We start from the raw sequence: 26,814 nt of genomic DNA on the forward strand, positions 1-26,814 counted from the left end.
CTTCCTCAGACACAGCCTCTCTCTGCAAGCCACATCACAAACTGTCCCTGCTTGAGAGTTTTTGCATTGCTGGATTGTATCTTCAAACTATGAAAATGCCTCTTGCTTGCTTGGCTATAGACTAGAGGGCTGTATGAGAGAATATGCAGAAGGTATCCTAATGCACAGAGGTAAAATCTACCCACTTCTGCCTCTGGCCCCGCCCACCACTGGGATGTTGGACCTAGAAGGCACAGGGTCCTTGGACCAAGAAATGTTCCCTACCATGGCTTGTGATTTGTGCACACAGAACTAGTGAAGTTACTTGGACATTTTTGGCCATCTATTGAGAACCTAGACCTGCACTGATACATGCTTATAGAACCACATGAGCAGTCCACGGCTGTGGGCATCACAGCTCTGGACAACAAATTAACTTTTTCTGTTAGCTGAAATCTACATGGGGGTCTTACTGAAAGCATATCAGATTCAATACCCTGAAACTTCTATTTTCAATTAATGCTACATGCATGAAAAAAGCACCCTGAGGACTTCAATTACGCACAAATATTTTCTTGCAGCAGCTTTATAATCTGCCCCGCCAGAAAAGACACCACGGTTCTGATTTCTTGCATCACTTAGATTGCAATTTTAGGAGCTGCCAATAAGTTTTTCAACACATTTAATTAGACTTCACAACAATTATCTCCTTAACATGTTTGCAGGATCCTATAAAGCTCCCAGGCTTGCATGTTCAGACAAAACCAAACCAACCAAGCTATGCAAATTGTTTTGGTTCAATTATAATTATATCAGGACCAAAGAAGACATGATGGAAGCATATCCATCTCTTTAAAAGTGGGTCTGCTTCAGTCCTGTAGAAGGAGGTGTGGATATTAATTTTAGGAGCCGTGTGAGTGCGTGAGATAGAGAGAGAGAGAGGGTGGAGCGTGCATGCTCCTGGCCCCTCTGTTAACTATTGCATGTTCAGTCAAATGTTTCCCAAATATTGAAACTGAACTGAGGCAGTATTTACCCCTGATCAGTGGCGGAGGAAGGGGTGGGGGTGGGGTGCAGGTCGTCCTGGGTGTCATCACTGGGGTTGGTGGGTGACAAAATGACAAAAATATGAGCATAAAATAAAAATAAAAATTGGGCTCACAAAACTTTTTAGTTCAGTCAACAAATGCAACAAAAGGTGGCTGGCACTGGGCGCCACACCGCGGGGCCTAGCACTCTCTTGAAACAGCAGCATGGGACTTGCATCTGCCCTCCGCCTCTCCCTCAGCCGCCCTACAGCTGAGGGGGAGGCGGTGGAGAGGCTCCACCCAGCGTGCAGCACTCCCTGCTGCAGGATGCACTTGCCGCACCAAGCACCCGAGCGGCTAGTTATGCTACTGCCCCTGATACTCACTAATTCCTTCTGTCTTCTAAAAGGGCTCAGAATGGCCTCCAATCCACCACAAATCAAGAACATTTCACTGCTTTATCCCTTTGGAACAATGAGAGGCAAATCATCTGATCGCTGAATCACAATGGCATCATTTGCAATGACTTTGCCACAGTCAAAGCCAGGCACAGAATTTATTTTTGTCTGCTTGAGGAGATGAGTGTAGAGAATGTTTTATATTTGGAGATTTTCTCTTTGGCTTGAATGCATTTGTTATTTTGTCCCAGAGTTTTCAGGGTAGCCAATGGGGTGCCCTCCTTAGGTTGATGGACTCCAACTTCCATCAGCCCCAGGCAGCATGGCCATTGGCCAGGAATGATGGGAGCTGTAGTCCACAGCATCTGGAAGGCTCCACATTGGCCACCTTATGCTACTTAGGCTCTTCACTACAGAGGATGCCCTCCTATTGCCAGTGTCGAGTCATCTGGTGAGAGGGCTCCTGTATGTGTTTCTGTCTGTGTAATGGGACGACTTCTTGTTCTTCACCTCTGAGAAATGGGACTGTTGTACTTTCCCCCCAAGAACACTGGGAACTGTAGTTTACTCCTCACAGATCTGCAACCTCCAGCAACCTTAACAAACTACACTTTCCATGATTTCTCGATGGAAGCTATATAGTAAAGGTAAAGGTACCCCTGCCCGTACGGGCCAGTCTTGACAGACTCTAGGGTTGTGTGCTCATCTCACTCTAGAGGCTGGGAGCCAGCGCTGTCCGCAGACACTTCCGGGTCACGTGGCCAGCGTGACGAAGCTGCTCTGGCGAACCGGTACCAGAGCAGCACACGGAAACGCTGTTTACCTTCCCGCTATAAAGCGGTACCTATTTATCTACTTGCACTTAAGGGTGCTTTCGAACTGCTAGGTGGGCAGGAGCTGGGACCGAATGACGGGAGCTCACCCCGTCACGGGGATTCGAACTGCCAACCATGCGATCGGCAAGTCCTAGGCGCTGAGGTTTTACCCACAGCGCCACCCACGTCCCTGGAAGCTATATACTTTGTGCCTTAAATGTAGGGTGTTTATGCAAGCAACCTCTATAACGAAATGTAGGCAGCTTTTGAAAATACCAATATCAGTAAGAGTAATAGAAGCAACTTTTAACCTTTCGACATACTGTAACCAGATTTACTGTGCAAAGCGATGGGAAATAATTAAAGACCAGTCATAACAATGTTAATGCTAAAAATAAAATAACCAATGAATAATGTCAATGTTAACAGAGAAACCTGCACATTTTCTCCTATAAAAGCACAATTTGTTATAGGCAAAATGTAGTTTGTTATTTTATACCTTTCTCTAGTTTCCTCTCATGTAAAATATACAACATGTCAAAATTTTAAATGGGTCATGTCCTGTAAAACTCCCTGAAAGAAAATTATGTTGCTGGATGACTGATGCAAAGACAAATATTTGTGCTGCCCCCCCCCTTTTGCATTACTGCAGCTTGGTGACCAAATTTTGATAGTACTCTCTTTCTCTGTAAATGACCCCCCAAAAAAAGCAATTGCCGTGGTGACCAAGCATTCAGCAGCACATGGGGGAAATGCTTACAAAATCGCTTCCCACTTCTTTTGTGTCTGTATTATTGCCACAGATTATCTTCTAAATAACAGTGTACAATTAGCTGATGAGAGCACCAGTCCTATACTCACTTAAGTGCCACCGAACTCAACAGGACTTCCTTCTGAATAGACATGGATAGCATTGTACCATAAGACCACTTTCAATGACATATGAAAAAGCAGAGTGAATGTTTGGTATCGTCTAACTGGGATGTTTGGAAAATCAGATGGCCCATGGCAGGTGAGGTGGATCTTTGGGGATTGGTGAAGGGACACAGAATTGCCAGCAGCTGTTTCAACATGTTTGGATCTGATGCTCACTTTTCCCCCAGCAGCATTGAAGCCATTTTCACGCTGCTTCCTATGGGTTACATGACAAGCCATGCTGCAACTCCTCCACACACCAACATTATCTCCAATATTATCTCCAATAATATCTCCAATCTTAACATGAATATGGGGATGAGTCAAAATCTGCCTTTCTCCCAGGTGATTTGGTGCTACTTAAGTTAACTAACAACATAGGTAAAACTTATTTTTCTTCTTCTTCCAATCTCTCCTGGTTTGGATTAAATCCAAGCAATTGCATTCCTGGCAAAGACAATGAAATTCTTCTATTTTTTGCAAGTAAATGCCCAAGGATAAGAGAAAAACAATTATATCTCCCCTCAAGTGACAGGGGCGGGGACTCTCTAATTTAGAACTTTATTATATTGCAAATCAAATAAGGCACCTTATTCTTTTTATTTCAGAAGAAGGATTCAAACCATCAGTTTAAAATGAAATAAAAGTAGTCGATGGTCTCCAAATATCAGTGCTCTCTTTTTTGAAAAAGAAAAAAAAGCTGGCCAGGGGTCTTTATCACTTTTATAATAATGATATCCAACTGAATGAACAGGAACTTCAACTTAAATTAGATACTCTGCAAATATCATGGTTGTTGCTTTGACAAATCTGATCATTTTTAGGAAAGCCTTCCACAAAACTTCCCATCCTCCTCCCTAACCATCAGCCATGCTGGCTGGGCCTGATGGGAGTTGGAGTTCAGCAACGTTTGAAAGGCCAAAGGTTCCTCACAGCTGTGCAGCTCCATCAACAGGAGTGCAGTAAATGAAACTTTCTAGAGGTGAAATGAGACAGCAGTCTCACAAAACTCTACAGCTGGAAGAACAAGGGTCAAAATCCCTTCTAGCATGAAACCCAGATATCTGTCTACTTCACTTGAACGTGAGGGTGGGATACAGCTTGGCTTACTCTCTCAAGCATGTACAGTGGTACCTCGGGTTACATACGCTTCAGGTTACATACGCTTCAGGTTACAGACTCCGCTAACCCAGAAATAGTGCTTCAGGTTAAGAACTTTGCTTCAGGATGAGAACAGAAATCGTGCTCCAGCGGCACGGCGGCAGCAGGAGGCCCCATTAGCTAAAGTGGTGCTTCAGGTTAAGAACAGTTTCAGGTTAAGAACGGAACTCCAGAACAAATTAAGTACTTAACCTGAGGTACCACTGTACAGAGAAAGCAAAAGCAGTCATTCCTGCAGCTTCGATGAAGGCTTTTCTTTTTTTCACAACAACGCTCTGCTAATTCGCACACATCATACCAACGAAGGGTTTTGAATTACTGCCTACAGAACACTTTGTATATTTGTCAGTGTTTTGGCATTCGGTTGACATGGCCTTATGATGGAGAACGTTCCTATTAGCCTTGGGCATGTTTCTTTCCTCCCACCCCCGGGAAAGGTTTGTGCCAACTTCTGTTCTAATTATTTCACTAACAAATAGACAATTTCTTTTTCTATGAGAAAAAAAATGTAGGATTGTTGAGGTTTCCCAGCAGAAACACAAGACGGGTTGCTTAATTGATACCAGCAAAACAGCTGGCACCATAGAATGACATACGCCACACAATGACATTGAAAACACAGCCATATTCCTCCCTCTTGGCGCATGAGATCTTGCTCAATGTCATTTGATTAGATCTGTTGAATCGGAAAGCTAGCATTTCACCCACTCACTATATATGTATATATGTGTGAGTGTGTGTTCTTCCTTCTGAAAGGCTGCCAAAGGTAACAAACTAGTTTGTAGACGTCTAGCTTGTGTATGCGGAAATGTCATTTCTTCCAAACAATCAAAATACATAAGCATCGCTGCATGTACCCCAAATTGAAAAGTTAGAATTCAGTGCAAATGAATCCCAGACTTCCATTGGTGTTTGGGGTGACATATGCAAATTAAGCAAATTTCTATGACTAGGCTATGTTACATAATATATTCTAATGCATGGAATGTGAAACTTAACTGAATCCATATTCATAAAAGGACTGTGATACTGTCTTCCTGGCACTGTACTAATTCAGAATGCACTGGACAAGGACACAATGGACAAGGAGTCCTCCAGCATTGAATACTACCATGTGTTTCAGTTCTAGTCTATGCTTCTTTCTTTCTTGCAGATGTGCAGAGAACACTTAATGTGGGGCATCATTCAGTTGTGACTTCCTAATGATTGTGATGCTTCAGAATTTGTCTCAGCTCCCTCTTCGGTCTTTACAGACAAACCAGATGCAGCCTACCTGCTGTGTCAGGTCCACCCCCAAGGCCAGCCCTGCGTCCAAGCCTGCCTGCCATTGGCCAATTGCGCAGGCAGGCTTGGATCCAGCTCCTCACCTTTTCAGACACGATTCCAGTGACTTGAGCCCCCTCAATGGGCCCAAGGGAGGCCACCGCTGGCCCACAATGCCACCACACCAGGGAGAGTGAGTGGGCTTGCATGAAAGTTCATGGACAGAATTTGTGATGCTTCCAGATTTGTCTCTGCTTCGTCTTCAGTCTTTGCAGACAGTCAGTAGGACCGTATATGGGTAGATAAATGCAGCCTCTTGTTAGGGATTCTCAGCTGTGTCAGAAATGTACAATAATCTAGAAAGCTGTTGCTGATTAGTTTGAGTTCAAATGCTCCATTGCCTCTAATGAGAATGCTGACATCTCCGATTTCATCTTGGTGGAGTTGTTTGCTTGGAAGTGCAATGTAAGTACAATTAACACAACATGTACGTAATTTTTGCAGTCATGGCAGAACTAAGCTGCAGTTGATTGGCTCTGTTGCACTGTGTTTCCATTATCCCTTTCTGAATGTTGAAACATAATGCAAAAAATCTGGATTTCCTTTGTTTTGATTCTTTAGCTCCCCCTGCCCCTTTTGTCATTACACTTGTTTTTTCCTTGCAACCATGAGGGCTAGACACTTCATATATAAAAAATTTAAAAATGTATGCTCACATTCTTATGATTCCAATAGTCTCTGGCAAGCTGACTAAAAGAATGCATTGAGGGGCACCTGCTGCCCTTCGGGCGGTATGTTAGCTGTCCAGTGGTTAGGTTTACCATATATGGATTGATGACTCATTCCTATTGTGTTTTGAAGTAGCTAGGCTGAAAGCAGAAGTCCTGCTGAGTCACCTGTGCCACATTATCTCTGAGGTGTTGAGCTTTACAAACACTCTCTTCCCACAAATTCAAATCAGCTGTGACTAAATATACCCTGATATACCTATGCAGTGACCAGCCATTCAGTGACTTTTGAGAGGCATTTGCAAAATACAATGTTCATATGCATCCAACAACTCTCCTTTCCCTCCGGTTTCCCTCTTCTTCCAACTTCAGGCTATGTAAATCAAAGGGAGATGATTAACTGCTCCCTTTTATACTCAACAGGGGCTAATTTCATGTTAAAAGCTTGTTATAGTATGAGCTCTGATATGCAAATAAAACAAACAGCCTAGAAAAGGATCCCGCCACATTTTCCTTTACAAGTCTAAATATAGAGCCAGTTTCCTTTTAACTTTAAAATAATTACTAAAATTTGAAATAGTATCAGAAGCATCTTTGCCCTAGGAAAGAAGAGAAAGTCGTTGCCCAAAGGGCCATTAATTGGGACAGTTCCCAGGAGACATCAGGCTTCTATAATGTATGTAGCAAGCGGTTACATAAACTAGCTTAGATTTGAGGAGGTGAGGAGTTAGCCACTGAAAAAATTGAACATCTTCATGGATGTTAGCTGTGTCAGTTCCATGACAGCTCAGTTGGTTAGAGTGTGGTGCCTGTAACACCAAGTCTGCAGGTTCAATCCCTGTATGGGACGGCTGCATATTCCTGCATTGCAGGGGGTTGGCCTAGATGATCCTTAGGATCCCTTCCAACTCCATGATTCTATAATCATCATGTATAAGCTCATTGTGAGGGCCTGGTTGGCTGCTGCTAAAAGACTGCCAGACTACCCCAAGGATGGGGAAGCTGTGACCCTCCCAACATAGCTGGTCTCCAACTCCCATCAGCTCCACCCAGTGTGGCTAATAGCCATGAATCATCAGATCTGTAATCCAATTAAATCTGGATGGCAGCAGGTTCACCACCCAGATGACCCAGCAAGGTCTTAAATTCTTATATAGCTTTCTTTCAGTAGCTCTTCTTCTGTTGTAGGCAAAGCCCAGATAAGCCTAGGCTATTTATTAGAAGTGTGTGTCAGAATGCTTTTTCTCTTCCCATCTCTGGTCCAGGAGAGGGAGGCAGGAAGTGACCAGAAGAGGTGGTACCCACAACATGCACTCAGAAGAAAAAGAAGTGGTACCCACAAGCTTAGGGAGGCTGGCAGCCCCTTGATGTACATGCTTTGAAGAATTGAACTGTTTTCCTTCCTTCTTTTTCTATTCTGAAATAAGCCATTGTTTCTAATCCTCAATATAAAAGTTATGCAAAAGCCAAAGTCTCCAAGGAGTCATTCAGATGGACCCTCCTTCCAAATTTAGAGGAGCCAAATGTGGATATTATCTAAGTTTAATTCAAATCATATGAGGTTTTCCCCCCTCACGTTGGCCATATTCTCTTTGACAAAAATGTCCACCAGGTTATGGGCAGCCCTCACTTGTATAAAGGAGCTGTTTTATAAAGTTTCTAGCTGGTGATGAATTCAGAATCCAAAACACGTTGACAATTTTATTTAAAAAACAAAAAAAGCATGAAACCAGCATTTTACCAATAATAAAAAATGTCTTCCTTTGTGACTCATTTGCAAATGGAATAATAAAACATGGAGTTAGAGAAATTGCTCCATTTCCTTTGGGTTCTTAAGAATACCCAAATGGAGAGAGAAAGAGAGACAGAAAAACTTTCTGGTAAACAGTGTAAAGTTTTTGTAGGCTCTGAAGTTTGTTCTGCCCTCTGGATGCCGCTGTTTCTTTCCTCCACAACTCCACCTCACGTCACGTCTCTTGGTCTGTTGAGTATTTTGGCATCCTAGGCAGCCAGTGTTTGTGCAGTGATTTGTTCTGCTCACTGCCCTTTCCAGTGTTCCTGAGAGCATTATTATTTTTCATTGTTGTCAACTGTATTGCGTTGGAATCATTGCCTCTCATTAATTTCCATTTTAGCATGTTTATACTTAAGTTCCAATGAAGTGCGGCTTCTAAAGTTTATCAAAAATAGCCATTTTTAAAATCCACCTAAATGGGGCCCATCTTATCAGTGGCTTGTATATTTATTAATGTGATGCTCACTATTAGCCTATTGTTTATATGACTGTTTACCTCTTGTAAATGCTAGTGAATTATCTTACATAACATTTTTTGCTGCTATGCATCACTTAGAGCATGGGTTGCCATGAGAAAGTAGCATACAACTAAACAATGATTAGGATCTTCAATAAGACAAATCACTACAAATTAAGCTATATATGTGACCCAAATATATTAAAGCATGGAGATGCTTAGATTTGGAAGTGAATATTGTATCTCCTAGCTACATTGTCACCGATTTGAAGATGTCAGCTGTAAATTTTGTACAAACCATGACTGTTCATTTAAGATACCCATTGATCTGAGGCTCACCTGACATTGTAAATTCACCTATACAACAGTGTTCTGCCTCATCTTCCATACGTTTCAGTGCATTAAATACCTGTATAAAGATGATACCTGTAAGATGCCCCAAAGCTTCAGGAAGAAGGACAAAATGAAGATGGCAGCAACTGAGTTTATTCACACGAATAGAAGTGTGCAGTGAGTTCTAAAAAATTCTTTCATGGCTGCCTGGCCAGATCCACCCTTTGCAGCGCTTGGGGAATGAGGTAAACATTTATAATGAAGCCCAATGAATGTCATGATTGGCTTTGTGTACTGTAGCACTTAGAATGTGTCAGACTAGGGCCTGGAGACCAGGGTTCAAATGCCAACTTGACCATGAATATCACTGGGGATTTTGGGCCAGTCACTGCCTCTCAGCCTAACCTACCTCACAAGGTTGTTGGGATTAAATGAAGTGGAGAACTATGCATGCCACACTGAGCTTCTTGGAGGAAAGGTGAGGAATAAATGAAATAAAATACATAAAGAAATAAGAGACCCCTCCCCAACGAAACGAAAATGGTGGGGGGAAATGTATACTTCTGGGGAATGGCTTCATTTGTCAGGCTTCCTATAAAATAATCTGTAATGTTGGTGAACTGCACATATGACTCAAATACCACAGCACTATTTTTCAAATGACATCAGACTGTGCCTTTTAATTTTTGAAACTCCAAAAGCAGTATTGCCCCCGTATCATAAATTACTTTATAACATTCCAGTCAATGGTAATTAAATTTGAGTGAAGGAGCTTGTGCTCGGCAGAGAGACAAGTTTTTTAGGTAGCTTGCGAAACTGGTCAGCTGAAAGCTTTAAAGTGGACCTCTGGCAGTAACAAACTTTCTGTTTATAAAGAAGCTTTGTCTCACACCGAAGACTAATAATGTGTGCAATTATCTGAGAACATATAATCACTTGCTTACTTTCATCTTGTGCGCAAATGAAGCTGGGAACCAAGGTGAATTTGGAATCTAGTTATACATAGAGCTTAATCACACACTCTTTGGTCCTTTGATGTCAGTGGGAATTTTGTCTGACGAAGGGAATGCACGATAAGGCTACTGAGTCTCTAACCTGTCGCTGCCTTTCACAGGCAGAGTAGCCAAGCAAGCGGCTTCCCTGTGATACAGGGACTTATTTGAGGGCAAATCATGGGGTGGATGTGTGTAAATCCTATAGAAGAGGAAGCAGAAAATGAGTAAAGTTTGACTTCTCTTGATAAATTTAATGTAAACTGCAGGTAACTGGTACACAAATATTGTTAAATGGAAATGGGGAGAATAGAGGGAGGGGTGTGTGTGTGTAAGGAAATGATTGAAAATAGGAAAGGGAGAAAGTGGGGAAGATGGTAATAGAATATTCACAGACAGCTCTAGCCCCACCCACTTTTGAATTTGGCCCCGCCCCCTGCCAACTCTAGCCCATCCTATCCCTGGAACGCATTGCAGCCCTTGACATAAGAAAGGTTCCCCACTTGATCATAGAGGACATGTCTGTTAAAATATAACAATCATGGAAACTTCAGGTTCAGAGCCCCTGTGTCCCTTAGAGTGCCAGGTGCTGGACAGTAACAAGGGTAAAGCCATAGCCCTGTGTAGTGGTGCCCAGGTTGTGGAACACCTTCCCTTGGAAATACAACAACAACAACAACAACTTATTATTTATACCCCGCCCCTCTGGCTGAGTTTCCCCAGCCACTCTGAGCGGCTCCCAATCAAGTGTTAAAAACAGTACAGCATTAAATATTAAAAACTTCCCTAAACAGGGCTGCCTTCAGATGTCTTTTAAAGATAGGATAGCTACTTATTTCCTTCACATCTGAAGGGAGGGTGTTCCACAGGGTGGGTGCCACTACCGAGAAGGCCCTACCGAGAAGGTTCCCTGTAACCACACTTCTCTTAATGAGGGAACCGCCAGAAGGCCCTCGGTGCTGGATATCAGTGTCTGGGCTGAATGATGGGGGTGGAGACGCTCCTCCAGGTATACAGGACCGAGGCCGTTTAGGGCTTTAAAGGTCAGCACCAACACTTTGAATTGTGCTTAGAAACGTATAAGATTCTCCTTTCTTTGTTGGGTTTTTTTTGCGGGGGGGCCACTTCTTAAAAACCTTCTCATTTCAGCAGACATTTAATCTAGTGGGCTGGTTATTTATTTCTGAATTGCTTTATCTCCTGCCTCTCTTTCAATAGTGTGATTTATATACTTATTGCAAAAAAGCAGAAAAGACATATGATTGGACTGCATACAACATTATTTGTCTATTCGCACAAGGGCTTCCACACTAATGGGTGGGTGAGTTTTAATGCTGTCCAGCAGCGGAACCCAATGCAACCATCACACCGGCGGAAATACGTTGCACAACGGATTACACAATCTCTTACGCAACAAAGTTACGAGCACCCAGCAGAACACGTATGACGCTAAGCTTCTTTAAATTAGTGCTAAGTTATTTTAAATCTCTCTTTTAAAGTCTGTTGTTAGCTGCACTGGGCATTTTTATGAGCAGAAATGCAGTTTATAAATCCTTGAATGAATGGCTTCATAAAATAAGTGATCAAGCTGCCTCTAGATGCCTTGACAGTAGGGTTTCATTTTCACCTGAACTGTTCGCTTAGCAGTACTTGCACTGGCTTAAATATCAGGCTGCCAAACTAATGTTAAATAGGTCTTGGGGTGGAAACACATTAAAATGGCATGTGCTTGACTTATTTTTCAGTACAAATAAGATGACTGCAAGCGTCTGAAAAAACTTTGCTGGGCAATCTATGCAGAAGTACTTTAGATCTGTTCTTCGATACACTTTAAAAAGGAAAATAAACCTTGTCTCCTTGCATGTGGAATTCCTTCTATTTTACAAGGACGTCAGGCAAGTAGCTTCCAGGCAGCACCTCTTTGTACTTCTGCCTTACTGGGGTCATGAATTCTAATATAAACTTCTCCGTCTCCTGACAGTAGCTGCGTATCACTGTTGTACTAACACAGGGATACAAAGCTTCTCTCTATGCTCAGTTGGCTGCACTGGAAAAAATGGCCTTATATCATGTCGTTTAAATAAAAATATTTTTAAACGGGTTTGTTTTTTTTCATAGTCAATGCAAAAAGTGAATGCTTCTCTCTGTGTATGTCTGCATATGTTTATGTATTACAGCAGTAAAAAAAAAGCCATTATGGAAAATTCAGTTCTGTCAGAGTTCCTAGTTATTTTAACAGGAGACCTTTAGGGGGAGAAAAAACCATTCCAGAGATGCTATTCAAGCTTTGTGCAATTCCAATATGAACTGACCCGATCCACACCTCCCACACTGGAGCATAGTTCTTCATTTTGCAATGCGGTTCTCAGTTCAAAAAAAAGCTGATCAAAAACACACATATATGAAATGCATTTATTGAGGTGCATATTCAGAAATACTGTTAAACCTGTATTTAAATGCAAATCTTTGTAAACATTTTAATAAATAATCTGCAGAGTAGTTCAGAAATGGGGCAGACTTGTCCCAAAGTGTCAGAGATCAGAAACGGATTAAGCCCTCACATCATTTATCACTCATTCAAATCCAGTGGTTAACTTTTCTAGGCAATTTGCTCAACTGGGAGCTCCCTGAATACAGAAGTGTACTGCAGGAATTTGGCAAGGATCTGGATTTGGACCCAGGTCAGAGATGGCTAGCCATTAACCTCAGTCAGCTAAGGCAGACAGGAACAGCCCATTTCTTTGAACAGGTTTCTTCATTTAGCTGAACACAGTCCTGCATTATTTTACTTTGTGTAGGACAATGGTTGCGCACACACTGTACGTTTAAAGCACATGACTTCCCCCAGAGAATCATGGGACCTGAGATGGGGCTTATATCTCTGTGAGGTGCAAATGGCAGTTCCCAGGGTTCTTTGGGGCTTTAAATGTGAACACAGCCTGTTATTTTTTAATAAGAAGTCTGTGCCAAGTGGGATCCAGTGAAAGCCTGCATGAGTTTAGTTGCTGCCCATGAAAGTCCCTGTCACTCACACTGAACCTGACATGGATTATAAATAGTCTGATCTGTCCATTGCTGATACCCCCCCCCACCGTTCCAGCACTCACATTCTGAATGTTTAAATGTTTTGAATGCTTCCTCTTTCAGATTTAAACCATCCAGATAAATTAATCTGTACAGAAAGAGTCGCTGCAGTAGAAATAGCAACCGTTCAGTAAACAGCATAGTCGGCCTACAGAGTTTGGACTGCTGTTATTATTTTTGCAGTAGCATCACATTGTGAAACCCTTTGCATAAGCAAAACAGCCACATGCTTGCCCGCAAAGTGCTTACAGCCTAATATGGACAATGGGAGAAACAGAGGGGGCAATAAGAAGGAGGAGGGGGGAGCAAGGGCAGGAAGGGAAGGATGCTGAGAATTCTGAGATGACTGTTGTGCCTCAGCCTCTGTCACAAAATCTATTCATTTATTTGATCTGTTTCTACATCACCTGACATCCCCAAAACCTTCTAGGCAATAGAACGAATGAAACAGGAAAACAGCCTTGCTGCCAAAAGCCAGAACAAACACGGGGCATTTCTAGAGTTAGAGTGCCAACACAGAAAAGGCCCTCCCATCAAATAAACTGTTCCCAGAGGAGAAACATTCAGGAGGCTCCCACTGGATGACCTCAAATACGGTAGTTTATAATTAAAGTGTCCTCCCTAAATCAATCTAATCAGCATTTATTTTTTATTTATGTCATAAAATGTATATACTGCTTGACTGTAGGGGGGGAAACAACCATAAAGCAGATAGAAATACAGTTTCAGGATCAGTAACTGTACATTTGTTGGTTGACTACTCCCCCCCCCCCTTTTGGGCTTAGATTACAACTGACAAGTATTGTGAGAATCCCACCCTAGTCTCGGATCACAAGTGGAAATGTCACGGATAAAAAACAAACCCAACACGCTATTGAACAATGGTTCTCCCACTGATGTCTCTTTTCACATAAGTGGTTTTTAGTTTATACAGTGGTACCTTGGTTCTCAAACTTAATCCATTCTGGGAGTCTGCTTGAATCCCGAAACCGTTCAAAAACCAAGATGCAGCTTCTGATTGGTCACAAGAGCTTCCTGCACTCAAGTGGAAGCCGCAACGGACGTTCAGCTTCCAAAAAACATTCACAAACCAGAACACTTACTTCTGGGTTTGTGGCATTCAGGAGTCATTTTGTTCGAAAACTAAGCCATTCGAGAACCAAGGTACCACTGTAAAACAAATTGATTTTACGAACAACCTGTCTAAAACATCTCCCATGCATGTGACCCAAATGCAGTCCTGCTCCCTTTTTAAGCACATAGTCTTGTAACCCTCACACACCACTGCCAACTTGAACCCCATCATTGAAATATACTTTGATGAGAGAAAGTATTCATAGGCTGGATTACAATATACACTTAGTAATTTTTGAAGAACTGCAGAAGAACCACAGCAAAGAAATTACATTCCACGGAAGGTGCTGGGGATAGCATATAAATAACTGTGTGGTGAATTTAACAAAGATTCTTTTGTGTGATCATATAGCAAGGCCAATAAGGATAGGAAGTGGAAAGTTGCCATGTTGAAGACTGCATATTGCTATATAGTCGTCATAAATGAAAATTTATTTTCTTAGGTGAATCACGCCTGGGAAGTATTGAACCAAAAGAAAGAATGTCATTTCTACATCAATGGTCGAAGTCTAATCACATTTCCCAGAGAAGGCAGTTTCTAACAGGATGGCAAGTTTATTTTCCTGAAGAAACTTGGCTGTTAAATATATGTACTTTTCAAGCTCTTGGCTTGACACAGCTAAAGATGCAATCCATCCACTGAAATCTAATCATGTATACCAAGAATAGAGACTTAAGAAAACCAGAAAGCAATCAGAAACAGCTCAACATTGTTGGTTATTCATTTAGGGTGTTTATGGGAGGGTATCATCAGTATGTCAGTGGTAATAATAGCAGGGCTTTTCCCCCCCAGGAGGAACTCACTGGAACTCAGTTCCGGCACTCCTCAGGTGGGTGTCATTGCCATTTTAGGAGAAAGAAGGAGGCGTTCATGGTGAGTTCCGGCACCTCTTTTTCTAGAAAAACAGCACTGGTTATGGGATTTGATGAGGTCAACCAAGAAGAGATGGAGTCAGCATAGCAGGGGACCAAGAATTGAACCATGAGGAGCAGACTGAGAACATTCCCAGTGGAAGCACTGAATGAGCGACCTGACAGATAGGAAGACAACCAATTAAGAACAGGGTCACAAGACCCACGGCTTGGAGGAAATAATGTAGGAGAGGTCGCATATTCACTTCCACCATTTCCTGAGGAAGGTAGACTATTAAATGATTTATTCTTTATTTCCAGGTCAACTGGAAGGCTTGCTGAGTGATAAGAATATACCTTCTGGAGGACTGAATGTGACATTTCCAGTATATGTAGGGCAAAGTGGTGTACTGACAACTGGGAGAATTAGTACAGGCAGTTTCCCTGAAGTGTGACCCTCACCTATGACTGTCTTTGGTTCTTTGAGAAAATGATAGCACCATAGCAAGACCGCTTATGTGTGCATTATTTCATAGAGAGTAACACATGTTTCACCACTCAATAAAATATCAGAAGACATTTCTGTAGTCAAGGCATATCCTTGTGGGGATTAATATCAATAATAAACTGTAATTCAATTATCTTTGAATTCCCAAGTGTCTGCCCAGTGAATTAAGCAGGAGGTTTTCTGGCTTATTTGATGAGCTCCCTTCTTGGCTGAATCTATCACTGTCAATTAAATTTATTATGCAATAATGAACAATGCAGGATCTACACAGAGCCAGTATTCACTTTAATGGATCATTAGCTTTTCAGATCTTGCTCTCCTTTTTTCTCCTCGCTACTATTTCCATGCCTTGCCAGAATGTTCATTATCCCAGCTATTAATCTCATTATACATTATGTGCTTGTAAAAGTAAAAAAAGGGGGGCTGCTGCTGCAGTTAATGGCCACACAAATTAGAGAGCATCATAGTGAAGTGGAATATGTTCTCAGATCTTTCAGAAAGATCTCCTATAGTCCTAAATTAGAGGTTGGGTGTGTGGTTCGTTTCCTATATTTTAAGTAATTAAAAAGTGCTGCTGATTAACCAGCATAGATAAATTTTAATACAGGCACTTTTAAAAATTGGCGATGGCAAGAGAAATCTTAAGGCTGCAATCCTAAGCATATATATTTGGGAGTATGTCTCACTGAACTCAGTGGGGCTTACTTTAAAGTAAATATGAATATGATTGTGCTATAAAACACACATTCCCTCCCATGTTTGTGAGAGAGTGGGAGATATATAAGATAATATAAAAATGAAGTATTTTTTGCTTTAAAACTATTGTTTTTCTCCTCCCACGTGTAAATATATAGTGCAATCCTATACATGTTTACTATGTGTCTAAGTCACACAGTCTTCAGTGGAAGGATAGACAAATATGTCAGTTTTCATTTCTCTCACTTTCTTCATTCTTAAGTCCAGATCTCCAAATTTCTACATCAGTTTGAGAGATATTTTTTTAAGTCATCATGAAAATTCACCAGCATTTTAATGTGAATTCCTCTGAATACTGTAGACATATGTGTGCAATTCTGTCCAATATACACATTTTCACAAAGCAGTTTACCCCAAGAGCATGGTTTTCTGTATGTTATTTTTACTAATATGTGCTTTTGAATCCCCCCTTTGCCTCAGAACATGCATTTTGCTACACATTACTTGGCTGGAGCACTGCACTGCAAAATTCAGAAATGCACACATTTCAGGTTCACCGTTAATGGGAAACCGAAACACATTTCTCCCCAGTCCCAAGTCCATTGGGACCAACTCCTAAATAAGAGTCCACAGGATTACAGCCTTATTGACTAACTGGCTACTATTTGTTTACTTGAGTGGCTGCTTTAAGTACCATTCATATGCCCCTCTGTTGCAATGATTTCAGTGCTTGTGGTTGCACCCAAAGTTAGAGTATACCAACTGAAGTAAATGGGTCCATTGAATTTAAATAGGTCTACTCTGAATAGAATTTAGTTGGATGCAATCCTTAACATGATTGGATTTGTAGCACTCTCTTCTGGCTACTATGCCTTTTTGACATACAGTTTTGGGCTAGTCGTGCACCCATACTCCATATGTACATGATTTGTCTCTCCTGTCCTCAACACTTTTTTACATTTATATCTCACCTTTCTTCTGTCATGGAACCCAGGGTGATGGACATATGGCTCCCATATGTGAGCTGGCCTAGCTGACCAGTCGGTTCATGCATTCAATTACTACCACGTCCCAGAGTATGGTAGATAGCTGAATATATGAACCAATTTCAAGGAACAGGTCATCTCCATTTGAAATTATCTGAAAGTTCTACTTGAGGCTCATTCATACAGAGAAATCATCACTTGTTGCAACTATCAAGTGATGAGCATAGCTCTCTGAAAGGTATAAATGCAGAAAAGTCATAATGTACATGTTAAAAGACTATAACTGTTATGTTATCCTGTGCTGCAGAGTCACACTTTTGCATTTTCTTGAGAGTATTCTGGTTTAAATTAAGGTATGACTCACGTCCAGGTTTATAGAGAAAAAAATCTGTTTCTAAAATATAACTTTGGGATTTAGGTGTGTTAATTAACTCAGCTGAAAAGCATAGAGATTTATCTGAAATGGTATTAATGTTCTACACAGCCGTCTGTGTGAAGTTATAAACTACACGCTGCCCTTTTGTAATTTCATGGCTACAACTTAACTTCTCCCACCTTGGCTGATATCTCCCCAGCCTCCTCTTCATTCACAATTTCCCCTTGTTGTACGTAAGGGTGTGGGTAGATGTACATGGAAGTGTGAGTCTAGGGGTGTGCATAAGCACATATACCTTTACTATATTATTCACACTGCAACCTTTATTAATGTCAAAAGGACTGATTCTGTTTTGCTAAGACTTGCCACACACCTTTAACATTACCATCTGGAAAACATAAAAAGTAGGTGCAGAAACACTGCTGTTTCACCTTGAGCAGCTCAAACTCTATGGCTGCAATTCTGTATCTGTTTAAGCACTGGAATATATTGCTATTGAAATGAACCCTGCGAGGCTGTCTTTCAAATGGGAAAGGAAAGCACAATGTTGGTTATGCTATGTGTGAGTGGCATGAGGTGAATATGTTCTGTTGGATGCTATACCACAAAAATAATTCAGAAAGCACACGAATACCAAACTGAAAAAGAAAATGGGTGGCAGCCGATTTTATTAGTTGCATGGGCATCCAGGATTTATTTTTATTTATTTTTTGAATATTGTCTTTTTAATTTGTGACATGACGTTTAAAGGAGGTCAGCTTGTTTTAAGAACAGAAGCTACTTAAGCTTAGGATCCTCTGACAACTTTGGTGGGCAAGGCAGGGTGATTGCACAACAAAAGTCACATGTGGAAGAACCTCTGAAGAACCTGCTTACTCAAGAGTTTCTTGAATTGAGTATGGATTTTCCATTATCACAATCACCCTATAATTACTTATGTGGTCCTGAAAAACAACAACCTGTATATTAACATGAGCCTTGCAGGGTTAAATATTAGAACTCTGTATTATGGGCTAGAGTTAGACTCCAACCCTTGGATTTCGGTTTCAGTTGTGCTTTTTACCTACTCAGCAATAAAGAAACATATTTGTGTTTAGTAAGAACTAAGCTTTTGTTTACTCTGCAGTTATGATGATGAGTACAGCAGGTCTGGGTTGCTGAATGGTGAAATAAAGAGATAACTTAAAGTGATCAAGAAAAAGAACTACCCTAAATTACTCTTTTAAAACACTCACAATGATAGCGGCTATTCTTTCTTCGTTTTCTTGAGTACTGGATGGCAATGGATGAAAACCGCCCTAGAAGAATATAAACGCTGCTGTACGCACTACAGTTAGTTAACTGGCTAGGCAATTTCTGATTTTCTCAATGTGTGCAGCTCAGTTTGTGGTTTCTCCCCCAGAAAAAAAAATAAACCCAGCCACCAGTAAAGGAAAACCCAATTGCTTTTCACAATTAGTTTTCAATTATTTAGTTGGTCCTCCATATAGTAACCAGTTTTCCCTTGGCTGTCCAACAAGGAGGAAAATCTAAATGTCCAGAACAAGACCAGAGTGGATTTTTGAGAAAACAAATTCCGCACTAGTTTTAAACTTCTTAGTGATAGTGTAAGCTATTTTGTTTGTTTTATATATTTTGCTTTCCCCTTGTTCACTATATCCTTAGCATCATTCTCTCCTATATAAAAAAGCCAGTTATTTAATTCTTAAGAATCATAGTAAATTTTCTGTTCTGACTTTCACATAGTCCACTGTGTAAGTTAACACACTCTCTGCATGGAGGAGGAGTTAGGGTGAAAATCACTGCCTTTCCATTCCCCTGGCCTGGCTCTCACATCCTCTCCACCAGTCAGGGAGAGAGGGGGATTGGCCGACACTGTGCATTCCCACTCCACCCCAAAATGTGCCCCACATAGAAATGTGGCTGCTCCACCTAGCAAAGAAGGCTGGTTACAAAGTAATAGCAAACGATTAATAGAATATAGTATGATATTGTCTTAACTGGGCTTATTGGGAATATTATTATTATTATTATTATTATTATTATTTAACCTTGCACAGTATCTTGCAAACATATATTGAAAGGGGGTTTATAAATACTGTTAATTAAAAAAATCTGCATATACCAGATATTTCCCTCCATATGAATAGATTTTGGCAAATTATCCATATCCATGGAAAAGATCCCAGTTTGCATCAAAGCATAGCTGTCAAGCGTCCCTTATTTGGCGGGACAGTCCCTTATCCCAGTGCCATGTCCCGCTGCTGTCCCTTATTGATGATGTCCCTTAAATAAGCTACTGAAGGCAATGGGGCCCTTTCTATGTCCAGCTCTGCTTTGTCAACAATAAATTGTTGCTGGTTTTTTGTGCTGAATATATGCTATATGGTAATTTATGGACCTAATAGGTATCTAAAGCCATTTGCATGCAACAAAATATGTATTTTATAAATTAATTGTTGATCCCTTATTTTGGCTGCTGATCCCTTATTTTCGAGGCTGCTGGTCCCTTATTTTCAAATCTGTAAGTTGACAGTTATGCATCAATGAGCTTTTTCAACAATCAGATGATGGCAACTCCTTGCATTTTGTTTGCAGTCAACTATTTTCTCAGGCATCGTGGTATTGTTTTGTTAATGAACCACTTTTTCTAGGATGATGGAGAAGTTAATAAAATGGAGGGGAGAGAAAGAAGAACGCATCCCTTTCTATCCAACTAATAGAACTGATTATGCCATCACTTCAAAATACAAAGAAGCCTTAACATCTGGTCTGGTGCACCCCATCAGAAACACACCTGAATGAAAAGTGCTTCTTGTTCTATGGAGAACAGCCGGCTGAACGATGGACAGAGATAGACCCTCCCAGTTCCCCTATGCAAAAGCTCCGTCCCTGCATTTCAGTAGCTAAATTAGAGGTAACATGAGAGCGAAATATGCAGGCAGCCTCAGGGCACATCATATATTCCTTTATTCTGGAGCTTTTCCATAATTAAAAATGAAACCTAATTGCTCTGACTATTCATTCCTTTTCTAGAATGTCACAAAATTAGTTTCTGCTCAGTGATGAAAAGTGTAAAAGATTTTAAAGCAAGATGTACAACATGGTAACTTTTAAAAATGAGTAAATTAGAAAGCTATGCACTTCAGCTATGCTGGGGTCATAGATGTAGTCTGCCTTTGTGGAATTTTTTTAATTATTATTTGTAACAAATAAGGAGTTGCAGGACCCTAATTTGATTATTCTCCTAAATCGTTGTTGGTGTAAATGAGTTCTGACAGTTCATCAATGCTGCCCTCTGTAGTCACAGAAGGAGAAAAACAGTCTCCCTAGAGAGGTGTGCTGAGGAGATATTCAGATGGAAGTAAAAAGCAAAGTAACAACATCGGTGGAAACACTTTTATATTGTAAGCTTCTCTTTTGTGCTCCCCCACCCCCTTTATTATCTTGTAAACTGATTTATTTAAAACAGTATTTCCAAATAGTAAAAATATCTTTTAATTATTGGTTTTAATGGTAGGTGGGCAGCTTTGCTGATGAGGAATGTTCTTTGGCGGTGGGGGGGGGGGATAGAGAACAGAGAAGTATTTTCCAAGCAAATGGAGACAAAACAAATTACGATCGTAGGTCAAGGGCCTGGCCCTCAGTAGTCAAATAAAATCAAAAAAATCAATTGCCCTAATTGAAAGCACACCCAATCCTCTATCACTCTGAAATTATTTCATATGATAAGGTAGCATCCATTAAGGAGTGAGTCTTTAAAACTAATGACATCAAAACCAGGCAGAAGAAATTGCAGGAAATAGAAGAGGTCGCCAGATGTCCCTAAACAGCTTCCTTTTGACATGCTGCAGTGCATAACTCCAGATACTGTATCCAAGTGTGTGTCGGGGGGAAGGCCTTGGAGCTCTGAATTTCTTTACCTAGAATGAATAACCCTGGAAATCCTTAAAACTAAAAATCACTTGCGCCCCCTAACCCTAAGTACTAACTTAGGGTTAGTACTTGTTCCACCCTACTTTTTGGTCAAGTATGTTCCCAATGCAGATAACGCGTGTGGAACTCTCCATATACAGTGGTACCTCAGGTTACATACGCTTCAGGTTACATATGCTTCAAGTTACACACTCCGCTAACCCAAAAATAGTGCTTCAGAGCAAAAACTTTGCTTCAGGATAAGTACAGAAATTGGGCTCTGGCAGCGCGGCAGCAGCAGGAGGCCCCATTACCTAAAGTGGTGCTTCAGGTTAAGAACAGTTTCAGGTTAAGAACGGACCTCCGAAATGAATTAAGTACTTAACCTGAGGTACCACTGTAATCCTCTCCATTGCATGTGTGGAACTTCTTTAGGGCAGCATGTGTTGTAACCCCATGTGTTGTGCCTTATAAAAGCAACTGTTTATCAGCCTACTCATCTTTATTGAGTGCTGACCTGACCTGAGAGCAGAACCTATCAAGGGATGGAAGGAAGTCTGAGTATGTACTCCAGCCCTAGAACTCACAGACAGAGTAGATATCATAACGACTCTACAAAAACTGTCCATAATAAAACCATCAGCCCATACACCTCTAAGGTCAGGGGAACAGCTTCCTGTTTGTTTGAGCTTCCCCCACCTTGGGAGATAGCTAAGCAATGAGTGGTAGATACAAGCAACTCCATGATAGGGAGATCAATCAACCTCCTTAATAATAACCTATAGTCTTAAGGGACAAAGAGCTGAGAAGTCTGCCTCTCCTCAACCACTGGAGGCAAGAACTCCAAAGGCAATGGAGAATGGGTTACAAGTCATAATTGTTTGTAGGCCAGTGAGGAAAACAAGACTGCACAAGTGCTACTAATTATATTTATAGCTAGAAGCAGCACCCTCTTAAGTACAAACAAAAAGGCCACAATGCAATTGTCAATGGGGCTGGGGGGGGGGGACGAGTTGGGAGGAAGGAAAACCTTTGAACATGCTGGGGATGTTAAAGAGAAGATGCCTCACATGTGCAATTACTCAACATCTCTTTACAACTGTGAACACATGTTCCCATGTGGAGAAAATTATAGCTGTGAATACCACCAGGTAGGCACACTGTCCCTGCCCTCGCTCTCTTTCTCCTCCCTCTGCATTCTCCCTTCTGGTTCACAAAGCTGGGAAACAGGGCAGGTTCTGTATCAGCTGCATCAAAAGGTTCAAGGGACACATCATTTAAAGTCAAGCGGCCAGGCTGTCAGAGCAGAGACAAAGGAGATGGGGGGGAGGTGCTATTTTTATCTCAACCTGTTCCCCCTCTCAGACTGCTCTTCCTACCTAAATAGCACACATGTATAATATAAATTGGCAGGTTCCTGATATCTTTGTCAGAAAACGGCAGCAAGTTCATAAGCTTTTCTGAGTTGCACAGAGGGGCTCAAATAGAAATAAACAGAATTATTTACCAACAGATAATTCAGGGACCCTGCATAAATGTGATATTTGCAACATAATCCTATCCATGTAGATACAGGAACAGATTTGTGACAGAAAGGACTCACACCCTCCAACATTTTGCCGATAGGGACGTCCCATTCCATAATGATAATTTCGCTATTTATACCCCACACATCTTACTGGGTTGCCCCAGCCACTCACAGCAGCTTTGAACATAAATAAAGACATAATAAAACATTAAGCAATCAAAAAAGCTTCCCTATACAGGATTGCCTTCAGACAGCTTGGGGGCTTTGGATAACTCCATATCCTCCAACATTTCTCCAATGAAAACAGGGCATCCTAAGGAAAAGTGGGTCATTCCAGAATCAAACCAGAAACCGGGACGGTTTCTCTAAATCAGAAACGTCCCTGGAAAATAAGGCCACTTGGAGGGTCTGAATGACACAGGAGATTTGTAAAAGGAGGGCTGAAAACAAATTAAGGAGGAAGTCCATACAAATATCCAGAGCATGGACTGTTAGGGGAGGGGTAGCTCCTGTGGGGGGGATGACACATGCTCCTTCTGGGGGTTTGTCCATCTTTGGTCTCTACCCTGCACTCAGCTCTCACCTGTGCCTCCTAGAAGCTGTCAGCATGTGTCAGTGGCTGCACCTCAGAAAACAGCTTCGATTGGCCTATGAAACCAAGTGAGGGGAGCCGAGAAAAGAGTAAATTCAGAGTGGAGTCCCCCTGCTCCAGTCTTGCCACACAAGATGCATTTAGCTGAACCTGTGTTGCTGCACTTTGTAAATAGTGCATCTGCTTTCACCCATTTTACTGTTTTGTTGTTTCTTGATTGGTTGATTATACAGTTCTATTGTATTTCGTATTGTATGCTGTTTCAGGATAATTTTATAAGAAAAAAATGGGTAGGAAATTTTTAAAAAATAACCAATAAAATGATTTTAAGGAAATTAGGAATCCTAGGCAAAAGAAGACAAGGAAAAAGATGCGGAACTGAAGGAATGTTACTAGAGGATGCCTAATCAAAGAATCTTGTATCTTTCCTGTATTTTCTCTTAGTAGTCATTTTGGCTTAATTTATTTTTAACTTATTGTTGCTAACACTTTACAAAAGGTAAAGAAAGGGGCCATAAATGTTTTAAATAAATCATAAACAAAGAGATGCAGCTCCAATACAAGTTTATTCTTGCAATGGGTTTGTTATAAAACTTCTCACTTTCTGAGAGGTACAGTTTTATTTGTTTTGAGCAAAACTTTCTGTACTGTTTCAAAGATGAAGGGAGAGAAGGTGGAAGAAGGGGCAGGGGAAAAAAAGGGGGATATGTAAATTAATAAGAGTGAGCAATTATCCACCTAAGATACCTCTTCACCCTCTACTGTTAAATATTTTACTCTGCAGTATTGCTGGCTGTCAACAGCTTGGCAGGTACTTCCATATTTAGAGATGCTCGGATATTGCTTGAACTTTTCACCACGTTTCAGTTGTATAAATATTCCGCCAAATTCATTATTGTGTACATTTCAGCTGGATCAGCTAACACATACAAAGTGACACGCATAGAAGCATTTTTAAAGTTTTCAACTTGCATGCACAGGAAAGAAGAGAGATGAAACTTCTCCTGAGCTGCAGAGCCAAGTGGTGTGTGCTGTGCTGATAATTTACGGAAAGAGGAAGTGGGAGCAAACTCTCCTTTTTAAATGTGCTGGAGTGTTGTCGAAACTGCCACAACAATACTTTCCAATATCTTACCTTTAATTGAGGAGTCTGCATTTAGCTTTTATTTTTTTATTTTTTGCAGTTCACTGCTGTTTCCTAATTTACTGGGTAAAAATAGTTTTCTGCCTCAAATTAGGTATCACCTCCCCACCTCCAAAAGAGATAGGAACAAAAATCAGAAGTACACTTTCAATTATGTAGAATATTTCAAAGTGCAAAATATTGTAAATTGTGTTCTTTTCCTGTAATGCATTTCTGTAAAATGAGCAGGATAATTCCATTTTACAGATGGTGAATGGAAGCTGGCACAGTGACATACCCAATCCTAAGTAGTGAATTCAGAGTTGGGCTGTAATTTGACTAAGGACATACCCATGCTGCGGGATTAAACTGGTTTAATAGCCATTCTCTTCCTAGGAAATCCTGGAAACTCATAGTTTTGTAGTAGGTGTATAGTAAAGAAAACTGCATGCAAAATGCGTATTTTAGGAGAAATGCACCCCAAAATGCTGCAGAGGTTGTATGAGAACTTTAAGAAAGCTCACTGATGCAGAAATGCAGACAATGGAATTTAAGACTGGGGAAAATGAGTAACAGAGAGAAACCAAAATTAACAGCTTCATCCCTATACACGGATGCAACATTTTTGTATACTCTCATGGGAGCTAGTAGTATTGCTAGTCTCTGCAACAATTTCTTTTTTTAACCAATTGAATTTCAAATATCATCAGTTTTCTTTAGCATACTGTTCTCTACTACATTGAATTGGTGTTAACGCTCATACACTTGCCCACATATGGCTATGTATTCTTACTTATTTATTTTGAGATTAAGAAACAGTCAGATCTGCTTTATGCAAAGAGAATAATTACTGGTAAACATCTGTCTTTCTGCAGAAAATAACCCAGTTTAGCTGAAATACTTCTTTTAATGCATGCACCAGAACAATGTTGTTGTTTTTTGCAAAAAGATATATTCAGTTATGATTCGTCATTCTCCTCCATCTTCTTAGCAAATATAAAGTCTGTTTTGTGCTTGTATACACACTTTGTTATCATACTTGCATTGGTAAACAAAGTAGCTTACTGCTATGAAATCCTGTGGTAGGTAGACCACCCATGCAAGCACATTTGAGACATGTTTGAAAAGCCCTCTAGTAAAGCCAGGAGTGCAAGAGAACTTCCAGGAAGTTGGCTCCTCATTTAACTGGAAAACACACACACAAACACACAACCCCAAACACTATTGCTCTTTGTTCAAAGCATGTGTTTCAGATGCATTTTCCTTTATGGATTCTCTCAAAATGCAGTGCTAAAGGTTATACAAGAATAAAGCATTATGTTTTGTTCTTTAGGCTTTAAAAAAATATCTAGGAATTTTAAACTGCAAGTTCTCTAGAGTAGAATTGTCAAAATCTGAGCTTTGGACGCTGAAGTCAGTATGCACCATTTTCTGCAAAAAAACAACAACCAAAAAGTACTAAGTGACCATGTTTTTCCCCCAATCCCAAGGATCAATAAGGGAAATCATTTACTTGTGGTTGACTGAATCAATAGGAGAAAAGGTACAAATTGAAGTAGTAGCATCAGCCATCATCATCATCATCACCTGCTGCTACTCCTCAGTAGTCTGAGCATAGGTCACCAGTGCGATCATTGCAGGGGCTTGTAGATCGACACCTCTGAGGTCCAGGCCTCCTCTGTAAATCTTTTGGCCTTAATTGAATTGTTCCACATGGTTCTTGGTTTCATCTGACCCACAGTCAAGCAATGACTACTTCCCTTGTTTTGTTCCGTGTGGGAGATCCATGAGGGAAAACCATTCTGAAAACGGTTTTTAAAAATACATTGAATTTTCCATAAGGCTCACCATAGCCATCTAGTGTATATTGCACTTAAAACACACTTAAAACTTTTTATTTGCAGCTGTATAGCCAAGTCCATGGTAGATGAAAGAGCTTTAGAAGGATACTGTTCAGCCCAACCCTATGCATATTTCAATGGGGTTTGCTCATAGCCAATGAGTTTATACCCAGTTCCATGTGAGAGTATGCACCTTTGAACTCAGTTGGTCTTACTTTGGAGCAGATGTGTATAGAAGCTGCTATGACAGAAGGAATAATGATGATACACCAAAGATTTGACAGCCATTATGAACAGCTACGAACATTATTGACC

At 40.8% G+C, this 26,814-nt stretch overlaps 1 long non-coding RNA gene across 1 annotated transcript in view; it reads right to left on the reverse strand.

Moving 5' to 3' along the window:
• LOC309342863 overlaps positions 1–23,585 on the reverse strand; it is a 159,071-nt gene extending 135,486 nt beyond the window's left edge. Inside the window, exon 1 of the long non-coding RNA XR_014157020.1 lies at positions 23,527–23,585. This is a non-coding gene — a long non-coding RNA (uncharacterized lncRNA). The remainder of the gene's footprint in view (positions 1–23,526) is intronic.
• Between the last annotated feature and the right edge of the window lie 3,229 nt (positions 23,586–26,814).

This window comes from Podarcis erhardii (assembly GCF_964252035.2).
Source record: "Podarcis erhardii genome assembly, chromosome: 5".
In the NCBI taxonomy this organism is placed as follows: domain Eukaryota; kingdom Metazoa; phylum Chordata; class Lepidosauria; order Squamata; family Lacertidae; genus Podarcis; species Podarcis erhardii.